This window comes from Xenopus laevis, chromosome 1S (genome assembly GCF_017654675.1).
Source record: "Xenopus laevis strain J_2021 chromosome 1S, Xenopus_laevis_v10.1, whole genome shotgun sequence".
Lineage (NCBI taxonomy): Eukaryota > Metazoa > Chordata > Amphibia > Anura > Pipidae > Xenopus > Xenopus laevis.
In genome coordinates, this window is record NC_054372.1 from 159252183 (window position 1) to 159266995 (window position 14813).

Genomic DNA, 14813 nt, shown 5'->3' on the forward strand with positions numbered 1-14813 from the left:
ACAATATAACATAAATAGCCATCTTAGTTATCTTACTGGAAGAGCAAGACCATTTGAAAAACAGACTACAAAGTTTCCTTTGTTATACAGCTGCTTGCTAAGTACTTATAATCAGGCAGATAGTTTAATCTCTCCATGGACAGACCTGCATTGTATTAACAATTTTGCATATAAATGTAAAGAAATATAACTGCCTACATCAAACGAAATAACCAAAATAAGTGTTAAAGTTAATTAAGCAGAGATAATACCTAGCTCCAAAGAGAAGCTATTTGAAAATGAATCAGTTACATTTTTGTTTTTTCAATGGCAACTAATGTGTAAATGAGTAGACAAACACAAATTACCCATGAGAGCCAGAAAATGGACTCAGTAAAACTGAATTTTAGCAACAGCTATTGATTATTGTTGAATATAAAAGCATTGTGCTCGTATTTTATTTGTGGCAGCCCAATAACCTGGAAGTGTGTTAAGAAATAATCTTGCCACTTGCTTATTGTTATTTTTAATCAAGTGTCCTTTACAGTGTTCCAATGTTGTTGTGAAAACAGTCCATTTGTTGTCTGACTTTTTCAGTTCCAGCTTCTCTGAAACTGAAAAAGTGAACATATCCAGTAAGCCCCTCTTGCTGGATGTCCACCCAGAATCACCGATACACGAAGACGCATATAAGATGATCAATCAGAGAAGGAAGCTTTATTGATTTATCTTTTAGGCTATCAATAAATTCTTGATTAGTCATAATATGTTAAACCCTTGTTACCAGGTCAACCTTCAACTTCTCCCTTTCTAAGGAATTCAGTCATCTCAGTCAGTTTATTTGATGACATATTATTACGGTAATTTACTTCTTATTAAAAGATAATGGATCTTTCCCTAATTTGAATCTTCATCCCTAAAGTCTACTTAAAACTCATGTAAACATTAAATAAACCCAATATACTGGTTTTGCTTCCTATAAGGATTAATTATGTCTTATTTTAGAAACACGTACAAGGTTCTGTTTTATTACTACAGAGAAAAAGGAAATCCTTTTTAAAAATTTAGATTATTTGATTATAATGGAGTCTATGGGAGACGGCCTTTCTGTAATTTGGAGCTTTCTGGTTAATACCTGTATATTCAAGCTGGCCAACTAAGTCAAAGTCATTATACATTTTTCACACGTACTATGTTTTAACTGCAGAATTGCTTTCCAAGGCTTAATACAAAGTGTAAATGTTGGTGCAGGGCACACTGGTAATGCACGGTTTGATCAGACGAAAATTTGTGGATAAAAAATTAATACTTTATTTATATAATCATCTCTCGCCTGACACATTTCATGTCACTAGGACACTTAATCATAGGCTTGACACCTGTTTAAAATGTATAATGAAGCAATAGATTTTTTTTTAAGTTTTTCATTGATTTTATTTTTTATTTTTTTAAAGAAAATGTTTATTATTTATTCAAGTTTCACACAAACAGCGAACAGTTTGCCCTCAATGGGCCATGACATATTTCACAGTTACAAGAGAAACAGCTTGAGGTGAGTTTCTGGAATACAAACATATAGAAAACAAAACTTTTCCTATGCATGATTTCGAAGTTTTTGTCCCAGTGATACCGGCAAGTCACCATCATACCACTCCTCTACCATACAGACATATTGTACCCCCAACTGTCATACCAGTGCATCGTCATTGACTTTATTTGATATCCCCTCTTCCCTTATTTCACCATTACCCAGCCATAGCTCAAGTGTGTAACATGGCCTCTATAGCATCCCAACTACCCCAGATCTTATTAACTGATCCACCTTATCATGTTTGAGTTCCATTAGATAATCCATCCTCCGAACATATCTGATACTTTCCAGTAATTCCTTTTCTGATGGGGGGATCAATACGTTCCAATTTTTTGCTATTAATCCCCTAGCCGCCGTGAGTATGCAATTAACCATTTTTTGTATGATTTTCATTTTAACATGGATAGTACAGATTGTTAAGTAGAAGGAGAAGAAAAGAGTGGAGAGGTATGGGTTACCTACATCTTGTAATGTATCAGGTTCATATCAATACATTCAGCCCAAGATACCTATTAATCTGCCGTGTCAGTCTGTGGAATTAAAGATAGAATTCTTAATGAATTAATAGAATTCTTCATGAATCAAAGTGAGTGTAGAACTGGCCAGAATGGGGATGACTGTGGTGTAGTTGACCAGCTTGAATATTTACAATAAAGATGAGGGAATTTTTAGTAGTTACAGTCAAGTGATACCAGTTATCATGCACACTTTCCCAAAAAGTTCCAGTCACGGCTCATAAATGTCACAGTAAAAATTGCCATAACCGCCATAAAACAAGACTATTTTACAGAATAAATATTCGCAAAAACGTAATTTGTCGCCAGAAAACGCGCAACTTGCTAAAATTACCGCTAACGTAAGCTGGTTTGTTAACGTAGTTACCGTGATCGTAATGACTTCTGAGCGCATCGCTGTTTAGTAAACTTAGTCTCTGCGAATATTCTGGCGGAAAAATATTCTCAGCGATAACATGCGGAAACTTAAAGTCAAATTTACCGCAGTTTAGTAAACGGACCCCTTTATTTGTAGTAGAAAAAAAACCTCCCCATCATTGTGAAAAATGTATAATACCAAAGAAAGACCTCTTTTCTATGTATGATTATTGTGGTCAAACCCTCATTACACCTCCACCTGATGATTTAAAACTGTTTAGTGGTGAGCACAAATTCTCCTTTTTGTCCCTGCCCCCCATCACTCTAAGTTCAACCTGTAGCTGGACAGGCAGGGGATTTCCCACTATGTGGTACTCATATTAAGGAGGGGAATTAACACTCTGGATCCCTACATAGTAAACAATTTTTATAAGCTGAGAGAGGTCAAAATGACCTACCTGATTCACAAATTTTCAATACTATATTTAAATAAGTTAAATAGAGATTTTAGCTGCAGTAGCATAAATAGCCACTCCTACTAGCACAGATCTTTCACGAAGATTCTAGTTTCAAAATAGGTGAACTCCCTTCCTCTAAGGTGAATGGTACTGCTACAAGTAACAGCCATCAAAACAGAGTGAGCCTTTCATTTAATTAAATGTTCTAATGCAGCTTAACATTGTCTGCAGCAGTCCTTAGCATTATAATGTCTGCCTAGTAGTGAACAAATCACTTCATAAGGTTTGATATAAGCATCTCATCCACTGCCAGTATTTAAATGTCCATTTTAATGTTTTGACATGGTTCTGGTGTCTGAGTTGTTGATATTAATAAAGTTGCTATGGAGTGAATTTTAAATGCTTGGTTTTCTTTAATCCTCACTGCTACCGTCAGGTTTTATACCCATTAAATGATTTGCTAGAATGTTCTTGTTATATAAGATAAAAATATCAACCCGTTGCTCTCTTGGATCTCTTTATTCTCTGATGAAGTATCTCAAGTACTCATCTTTCTTGTTCAATCTGACACATAAAAAGGCAAGTGTTTAGATTTGGTTTTCCCAAAAGGCTTTAGTGTTCTGGACTGCTCCATATATCTGATCATTACGTCTCTTTTTTAGTGTCTTTGTTTAATTTCCTCTCTGACATTGTGTTCTACCTGAGAATAATGTCTTCTCCTTTGATCAAACACCAATTTCATCTGCAGTTTATCATCAATTGAAAAAGTTGAACAATGGTTATAGAATGTCACAGTGACAAGGTCTGTTGGTTCTGGCAATGCTGCTTGCACATTAATTGAGAACTGGCTCAAGAATTAAGGTGGACATGTAATAAAACATTTTTGCGAATAAACACATTTGCGAATAAAAATATGCATGTCACAAATATATATATATATAAATATAAATATAATAAATATAAATAGTAAATAGTCTTCATTAGGCTTTTATTGCATTGTGAATCTTAATTGGGCATTGCAAACCTTTAACACCTGTTTGAAGGTGGCATCAACTTTTGAAACTTGAAGTTTTATTACATACACATTATCGCCAACTATAAAATTAGAAATCACTATCCTACTGGCAACCCCCCATATGTAATAAAAAGCACAAAGTTTGCCCAGGAGCAATAATCCATAGCAACCAATAAGATGTTTGCTTTTTAACAGGTGACTAGTCAATTCTACCTGCTGATTGGTTGCTAAGGGGCAGTGCTCCTGGAGAAACTTGGTGTCTTTTATAATATTATCCCCAAAGTGTTTGCTAAAGGCAAATTTTTTTCATTTTGTGAACATATTTGCATTTGAACGAATTGCAAATGATTTGTGCTTTAGGGACCAATATTACATTCCCCCATATGTGCCTGGCCATGAAGTAATCGTGCCTAACCCAAGTACCTCTTGCATCCTGTTCTGCTCACTGACACCATTGCAACAGCCTCCAACTGCCTGATGCTACTCATCCTTCACTTGCTCACCACCATGAAGGTTGGATGTAAACATGAACTAGCTTGTCCTTTAAGGAACTTAAAAGACCAGAAACATAAAATATTTTTTTAAAAAAATTAGTTTCTACTTAACAAAAAAAAACACCATTACAGTTTTAACTTTTAAATCAGTTTTAAAAGTTTGTATTAAGAAATTACTTATCGAGTCTCTGCTTGCGCTCCTCTTCAGAAACCGCGACAGGGCGACGATCCATTATGCGGCACTCGATTTCTCCTCCCTGCCTTCTATAGGAGATAGCCAGGGAGGAGAAATTGAGCGCCGCACGATGGATCGTCGCCCTGTCGCCGTTTCTGTAGAGGAGCACAAGCAGATAATAGCAATTAAGTTCATAACTTAGACATAAAACCTCCATTATGAAGCAGAATGGTCACTTCTATATTGGTTGCATTTGAGATGAGATGATAAGGCACAAAGGACATTTTTTTTTCGGTGCTAATTGTGACAAAATGTCCAAAAATATCTTTGTATCAGCATCAACCAGAATTGCTGCTTGTAATACTTTTAAATTGCATAATTGTGTGACATTTATGTTAAGATTATAATTGCTATAAAATACTTTTTTTAAATTCATTCTAGTAATTTTTTCTTGAGTCCATATAGTGACCTATTTATACAGTTCTTTTTCCCATTTTTCATCTTTGTGGCTACAGAAACAGTAGGGTAATTGAGTATAGACTTACTATGTTAAATTGTATTTACATTTTAATATATTCTGTTGGTTTTCAAATTGGGGAATGTGCAGGTATAATAATACATTTCCTGTGACTCATTCTCCCTTTGCATATCGCGGCTCTTCAGAGCATAACCTATTATTCATTATTATTATTAAAACTTATTTTCTCTACTTCTCAGAAGCTAGGAGTATGAATCATTTCCCAGACTAGTGTTTCCCCGAAACTAACTTCACAGTATCAGATTGACAGTTAATGACAGACATCATATTAATGGGTAGAAAATGTATAGCTGTTATCTGAATTTTTTATATATATATATATATATATATATATATATATATATATATATATATATATGTGTGTGTGTGTGTGTGTGTGTGTGTATGTGCATGATGCATATTAATTGTGATAAATCACTTGTTCCAACAGATTTGAGTATTTATCACAAAATATACTCTTAACCCTACTGTCTGCTTCTGTACCCCATCCTAGGTGTAATGAATACATAGAAAGTAGATAGAGGCAGACCAGGATGCGCAGTAACATTGCTGCAAAATATCCTTTTATTAGACATTACATATTTCCAACAGGGTTGCCCTTTATCAAGTGTATTTTATAGCATTTGCACTCACTCTTCAAAGAAATTAAGTGGGTGGAAACTAAGTTAACCGCCCTCAAGGGAAGGGGGAGGAAAGGTTAATTACATCTAATGTCCCAAGTTTAGTGCAGGTAATTTGATACAACAGTGCAGATAATATATTACATTGTTCAATACATCAAGAAAATTCACCGGAGGTGGTCTGTGCAAAAAGTCCATGCAAAATTATATTTCGTTGCTCAATACATCAAGAAGATACACTGGAAGTGATCTATGTAAAAAGGTCCATACAGAGCACCATAGTCCATTGGTATCTGTATATATCCCTACTAGATAATGTCTATTAACCACTGTTGTGGGCTAATTTTCAGCCTGGTCAAATAAAAACATTAAACATATGAATAACTTGAATGCCCAACACTGCAAAGCATCTGCTTGCCTACTGGGGAAAGTAGCGGGCGGTAGATATACATTTGCACATAGATTAACAAATGCAGTGGTGTAACTATAGAGAAAGCAGACCCTGCAGCTGCAGGGGGGCTCGGGGAACAGGGGGGTTAGACTGTGGGGTCTGCTTCATTTATAGCTAATAAAAAAAAACCTACTCTCCAGTTGCTATCTTACCTGTGGTGAAGAAAGGGGATGCAAGTCGGGCGGGAGTTGGTGGAGTAGGGACTGGGTGGGAAGTGGGCAGGGCTATGGGGATCAGAGTGGGCCGGGCCCTCACAAGATTTTTTGCTCAGACCCCAGTGCACTCTAGTTACACCACTGCAGTTACATTGGCAAATATATCTAAACCTGCTTATATACTCAATATCGAATGATTAGGTAATTCATTTCTTAACAAATTAAGCTAGGGCACAAGTCACTTAGGATATTTTGCAGCTTAGTTACTATACATCCTGGTCTGATTCTATCTACTTTCTACATATTTCATATAAATTGTGATACCCAAGATCAGCATCAATAGACATCTCTGTTACAAGTAAATAAAGTAATTTGGTTTGGTTTGGAGTTCCAGCTTCTTTGAATTGGCAGATGTTTACAGCTTAGGTCCCAGGTGTAAAGAGATATCTAAGCCCATCATAAAACCTAATGAAAAAGAAAACGTAGACTGTAGTGATGGGCGAATTTGTGGCGTTTTGCTTCTCCAAAAAATTCGCAAAGTGGCGATAAATTTGCGAAAAAACGCATTGAAGTCAATTGGCGTCAAAATAATTTTGACACAAGACAATTTTGACGCAAGCATCAATTTTTATACATGCAACAATTTTTTTTGTTGCAGCAGATTTTTTAAAATTAAGGGCACTTCTTCTAATTTTTATTTAAAATTTTAGTGAACTGTCACCATTTTATATATTTATATATATATATATAATATATAGAAAAAGTGTATTAATCCATATAATAATGTAATATATATATATATATATATATATATATATATATATATATATATATATATAGTCAACTACAAGAGGTCCTCTGCACTCAACCCATTATCAATATATTTAAGACAGCGACATTTTGTGCATACTGCTACTAAAAAATGCCTTACCTTTTAAACAACACAGGGATTGTTTGTCCATATATTGCAATATATTTAAGCTGGCCAACTACGTCAAAGTCATCCCATATCTGGCCAGTCCTATGCTCAATTTTCATCTGATTCATTAAGAATTAGAAAAAAAATAGTGGTGAGCACAACTTTCCCTTGTTTGTTATATATATATATATATATATATATATATATATATATATAGTCAACTACAAGAGGTCCTCTGCACTCAACCCATTATCAATATATTTAAGACAGCGACATTTTGTGCATACTGCTACTAAAAAATGCCTTACCCTTTAAACAACACAGGGATTGTTTGTCCATATATTGCAATATATTTAAGCTGGCCAACTACGTCAAAGTCATCCCATATCTGGCCAGTCCTATGCTCAATTTTCATCTGATTCATTAAGAATTAGAAAAAAAATAGTGGTGAGCACAACTTTCCCTTGTTTGTTATATATATATATATATATATATATATATATATATATATATATATATATATATATATATATATATTCCATAACATTGTTTCACTATTGTATAAGGGGTAAGCAGATCATGCTGAAACAATCACAACATTAAGCTGTCAATTAATTGCATGGCCTCGCTATAAATCTGAAATAATTACATCTCACAGTTTATAGCACTTTATTTCATTCTTATACATACCATAATTTATCAAGGCAATGAGTAATAAATTTGTTACTTAAATGGTTGTTTTTGGTTCCCTTGCATTATGGACTTGAGTCTAGAAAATTCAATGACTTATTTTCTTCATTAGAGCCTGCTGAATCAGCTTGAAGCTCTGCAAAAGCATCTAATTAGTTTCCTGTGCCTCTGGTTAAAAATAGCACCCAGTAACAATCATCAATGCCAGTCTTGTTCCCTTTTCCATGAGGTTAAAGATTTCATTGGAAGTGCATTTACCTTATCTCAGAACAAAGTCATTCATCATGAAGAAACATGAGGGTTTTAATCAACTTTGTTGGTTGAACTTTACACGCCTCCTGAAAACATGTTAAGCATTTTCCCTTACTCCCACCATCCAGTTTACAGCAACACATTGAACTAAACATCATACATTGTATATAGTGTTTATTCCAGAATATCTACTTTGATTATCTTGACCTTTCCCTGACTCTATATATATAAGGGGTCCTTTACGACATCCTTTTCGATTGCACATAAAATCCAAATTATTATTTAGTACTTGCATCAACATGCTCTCTTTTTACTTCTGCGCTTGGTGCAGCCTTCAAATATAGGCAATAGGAATCAGTCAAATGTAAATCTTGCACCAAAGTAAGCTCAATAGTGGGGCTATTACATGGCGGCAGTGATTGGCTAATTTCCATGTAAATAAGTGGAGAACCGGCTCAGTTTAACTCATTTGGAAAACCGGGCAGACTGTCTTGTCCCCGGCAGTCCTTTGTAAAAACTGGACTGTCCAGGTCAAATCTGGACAGGTGGCATCCATAGCATAGGTAAATTCAGAAGAGGGAGAAAGGAGGTTCTCTCCTGTGACTGCACAGTAGGTCGATTGATACAGACGCTACTACTATGTGTGCAAGGTGACAGCCTGCTTGGATTTCCTATCATCGAGACACTGCAGATTCAGGACCAACAGCAGGGCTGCTGAACTTCTCTCTAACGGTGGGAGATGTAGCTCCTGTTCGTAGCAGGCAGCCTAATACTCAGTGGTGGATATAATGACATAGTGCTGATCTCAAGTGAGGAACGGCAGAGCAAAGTAGCTATCTCTTATGGAATTCTGGCTTAGAATATTGCCTTGGGGTGAGGCTGGCAAGGTGCCATTTATTTGATAAAATGTGAATAAATGCTGTGGCCATTTTACACCATTTCTTGCTCCTGGTGTTTCCTTAAGGAATGTAACAATGGGGTTCAGTGGGAAGGGTGAATTGAGAAGTCCCCTTGTCATTGATTTTCCCTTTTAGGGCAGTGTGATGGACATTAGCACTAGTAAGCTTACAGACATGTAAATTACCTTATACATATAGACAGGTAAATTAACTCCATGCGTTGTGTTCATGGAATTAAATCATTCAAATAATGAATCTGGAATAATAATCAAAGTTAAAGGGACAAAATCAATCAAGAAAGAATATCCTGCTTGAAAAATGATGTTACTGTATGTAAAACGTGTTGGCACTTAACAGTTTTACTTGGACTTTTCATGTTAACCACTGAATTTTAGAGAATTTTATACAGCATTAAATCATTTCATAGCTGTATAAATATATTTACATGTACTGTATTGCAAGCAATTGTTACACAGATTTATAAGAATGACCACCAATTGTCTTCCACCATTTGCATCTGGTGCATCTGGTGCCTGAGTGGTCAGACATGTGAAACCCTCTGAAGAACTCTCCACCTATATGATACAAATGGAGCTACCATGCTGCAGGGTTTTTGAAGAATTCTCTATAGATTTGAAAAGTACTAATAGTTTAGACAAGGTAAATGTGGTGGTCTTGGAACTAAGCAATATTTTAGCTTAACATTCTGTGAACAAACTTCTTATTTAATTTCAAACATGTGAATTATTACTATAATAACTATATATTGTATAGTAAATCTTGTATTTAGATATCTTGAAATATAAATATATATTTTTAGGACATAGAACTGATATGTTATTATTATAACCCTAAATCAGTGATTGGGGCAATCTAGTATTGTGCTAACACAGCATTAAGGTAAGGTTATTGATTGACCCAAAAAAACTGCCCTCTGGCTTTTCACCCTGTCAATGATTTCCCATCTATAAATGTAAACAATCCAAAAGGTTATTGGAACAACTCTCACAATATTTTGTATTCTGCAGATGAAGAAAGGCTTAATGAGAGCAATGAGATTTATCCACTGGTCAGATTTCTCTGCAAGGCCAGGCTGGCAGCTGTGCTAGAGCCCATCTTGTTTTATTTATACTATATCATATCTTTTGGTAGCAGTACACTTCTCTAGTTTTAAGTTTTAATAAGCAAAAGTAGAAACAAGCAGCAGTTTGGGAATTAGGGACTTTATCATGGAAACTCCTTTTTTTCTGTCAAAAGCAGGAGTCCATGAATTAGTTTTGTTGTCACAAGTCACACCTGCTTGCTTTCCGATATCTCACTGCCAATGGGAGGGTAATAGATCTGAAGGCTGCTGTCCAAAGTTGGCAGCTCGGAGCATAGATCCAACTCTAGCAGGTGTTGTTTTGGAACGTAGGATGCCGAATTATATTTTGCAGCATGATTTAATATATTTCTAATGTTGTCTTTCTGCAGAACGCACATATATTTCAGTGTGCACTTAAAGTTTTATTGTAGTATTATGTAACATAAAGCTAGCCAGGTTTTGGGTTCCTCTTTATTATAAATAGTGATGGGCGAATTTATTCGCCAGGCGCGAATTCGCGGCGAATTTGCGCGATTCGCCGCCAGCGAATAAATTCGCGAAACTCCCGCGAAAATTCGCGGAAAAACTGGCGCCGGCATCAAAAATGGGCGCTGGAGAGTAGATTTTAAGAATATGATGTGTATAAATAGCAGTTTGAACCTTCTCCATTTTTACGGAGGCAGTAAATTGCATGATTTAGTGGGAAGCCCTACCTCATATATATACATTGTGCTTGTGCTTGCAACTCAGGATTAGCCCACATACCATAACCAGAAGGATAAATTCCACATGGCATCATGCCCCGTAAGATTAAATGGCTTGCGCCAGGTGAATAAGGCACTTACAGACAATTTACCAACCTGATGCCAAGTTGCATCTACATTATATATATATATATGAGTAGCGTACAATTTACGAATGATACAACTTAGGGGCATATTTATTGTGATGTGTAAAAAAACAGCAGGATAATACAGCACACATCACCAGGTTTCGCCATATAAAAAACAGCGTAGAGTGAATGTAAAATAATGCCGGCAAATCTGGTGTTCACATGGCATAAAAATTACACACACCTTGATTTATTTGCCATTTATTTTACACAGCTTTTTATACAGTTTTTTCAGCAAATTTTGTTTTACCCAGCATAATAATGTACATAATAATACCCCTTAGTGTACACCCACAATTGCAGTGGAATTCAGGGGAAATACAGCATTGTGTGTAGAAAACATGGGCATTTGTATTAGAGTTTTGCAATTTGCACATTGCTCTGCATTCATAAGAGGGTTACTCTTACAGCAAATTGTATTAGTTGATAAAGCCGAGCAAGCATTGTATCATTTATTATTATTATCCAGTCACCGTTAAAGCTTTTTTCTCTGCTGTAGTCTCACCATGTGTTTCATTTTAACTCAAAAAGAAACCAAAAGTGACTCCAACATATTCTTAATAAGTACCAGCCTGAAATAAATAGATAAACACACTCTATTTTTAAATGAACCTTTATAGAAACATCAGCTTTATTGGGAAATAATGTCTATTTTCTGTTGAATACTGTCCGCAGGCAGTTATCAGCACAAATACGGAGTTTATTGAAATGCAAAACTAAACCCTTTTTCTGTCCAATTTATGACATGGATTATTTCTTATATGTCATGTGCTGGATTGAATTAAAATGATATTATACATTGAAGTCTATGGAGTCTTTGAGTAGATTTAGGGCCATAAAAATCCTTTGGATGGCCACATACAGCCCATGGGACTTCAGTAGGACAGCCCTGTTCTATGTGTCCTAGTAAGGCCCTAGTAAATCATTGTGATGCTATGCCAAGTACCACCATCATCCTTATGCAGATAAAGTTATGTCCCTCCATCCTTCATTTCAACAGGTTCCTCTGTGTCAGCCTGATTCGTCTAGTAAGGTTGTCATATGTTCAGTGTGCCACCTTGGAAAGCAGTTTACCAATAGTCAACCTGTGCAGATATGGGCAAGTGTTTAAAGGAAGCCTGCACCCTGAACAGAGTTAATGGCAAGAAGAACCTTGTGGTATTACAGGTATAGGAACTGTTATCCAAAATGCTCAGGACCTGGGGTTTTCTGGATAAGGGATCGTTCTGTAACTTTAATCTCCACATCCTACTTTAAGGTCTACTAAAAAATAATTTTAACATTTCTTAAACCCAATAGGTTTGTTGTGCCTCCAATAATGATTCCTTATTAGCATTACTACTAAAATACTACAGATTATGTTAGTCCCAGCATTAAAATGTTAAGGTGGAAGACTAAGACAAAGCTTATTTTGTGCATTATGATTATTTAAGTAAAACCATTCAGCACAGAGTAAATTAAAGAAACTTCACTATAATGCATTTAATAAACGTATGTGTATTGTTTTTCTCAATGGAATATCCTTGTTCGCATGAAAAAACTTGACCATGAGAGAAGCTTAGCTGGCAAGCTCCAAAAACACAATAGGTTTACGTACAGGAAGCTCATTTTATCTAGTGAGCAGTTCAGAGAGTCAAGGGTTGTGCTCACTGTGCTTGTTTTCCAAGGAAAGGTTTCTGCTATCTCTTCAAATCAGTATCCTGGAATAGGAAGTCCCAGGTCTGCAGTAGGAAGGAATCTCCCATCCTGAGGAACCAAGAAATGGCAAATGTTTGACACATGGTACACGCAATTAAGGTTACAAATATGGAAATGTTACAAAACAAAACACCTTCAGGAACATTAAAATCGGTTAAAAGCTGCTGATTATTCCCTTGTTGACTCTGATTTGATGAAACTAGGGGGCAGTGTGAGTTTAATTTAGCTGTCACTCAATTCAAAAGGGACTAATCTATTCTGTATAGCTGCTCATATGCCTGAGTAGTCGCGTAACAAAGAATATAGGTCACTAAATGGCACACAAATTTTGGGGTCAGTGCACACAACACATTGTGGTACACACAAAGAAAAAAATTTCGTTTGAAAACATTTATTATGATAAAATATCCAGTGGGCCCAGCAATAACGTTGTATGCTTGTACGTTCCTCTGCCTCAAGGTAAGGAGGAACAAGGTAAAACGCATGTGGCACAGTGGGAGAGAAAGGGGCAGGTAGGTGCTAGGAGGGTGTTCCTTACGGTTTTAGCCCAAATTGTCCCCAGACACCCCAGTTGAATGCTCTGTGAAGTGCAGTTTTAAAAGCAAACCCATAGTAAAGGTTTTTCTGCACATAACATCAGAAGAGGCAGGGGCATATTTGCATTAATATTCAGACATTTTAAATACACTAAGGGGCAGATTTATCAAGGGTCGAAGTGAAAATTCGAATTAAAAAAAATTCGAATTTTGATCTATTTTTTGTGTACTTCGACTAGGAAATAGTCCAAATTCTCACCTGCTTGTAAGCATAAAGTTCTTTTCTTGCCTGGTGCCTTAGTCTAGAAAAAAAGAGAGAAGAAACAGATGCGATTACAGACTGGGACATTATTCACCTTAACATAACAGCCTTATATCCCAACAACTCCATTGTCAAACTGGCCCGACCCAGGCTCTAGAAGGTGCCCCTGAGACATCTTATTCCATATAGAACCTCTATACCGATCACCTGCACCTGGCCACACACATCTATCTCTCACTGTTATTATGCAGTGGTTAAGTATCGGGTAACTTACATTGTTTTTCCATAAAGGTTACATTTGGAGATAATTTGGAGTAATTACTGAAAGCAACGTGATGAAACATAAGTACCACCTACTGGTTAAAGTGATTCATTGCGGCTGAACGTTAAATGCATTATGGCAGTTTCTGTGACCATTAGGGTTGCCGTCCAGCTGGCGGGAAAAAGTGGGTGGAGCAATGATGTTGAGAGCAGAGGCGGGGCTATGATGTAAATTGGAAGTGGATAGGCTGGAGGATTTAGCAGATTTAATCCTGGGACAGAACAAAAATGTATTTAGCATGTATAGCATTTGAATATCGAAATGTACTGTCACTTTAAAAATTCGACTTAGACTATTCACCGTCTAAAACCTGCTGAATTGCTGTTTTAGTCTATGGGGACTAACTATTTAAACTATTTGGAGTCAATTGGTGGACTTTGAAAAATCAAAGTTTTTTTTAGAAAAAAGACAATGTTACTTCGATTCGTACGATTCGAATTCAAATGAAAACGGCCTATTCACCCGGAAAAAAAAAAAAAATTAAATAAATTTCGGTTGGTGTTTTTTTATTCAAAATTCAACCCTTGATAAATGTGCCCCTTACTAGTGCATTCGTAAATGACCTTTTATTGAGTGAACCCCAGACTTTCAAAATTCTACATGTCAATTACATAATGCAAACATATACTACAAAGTTTAAGCTTCTTGGTTTTTCTAAGTTTATTAATTCATTTTTGTGCTTCTATGAAATAAATGTCTGGTTTCTACGATACATTTTCTTCCATAGCAATGTTCCTGCACAAATGTGTTTATTTTATATTTTTTATTTCTCTCCTTGATACATTTTTTTTCTTTAGACAAGAATGTGACTTTTGTGGTTCTAGTGAAGCATGAATCTTCCCAAAGTTTCTGCATCAATCTTTACTTTTTGCACTTGGAAATATAAAAAAACAGGCTTTAAAGTTTTACTA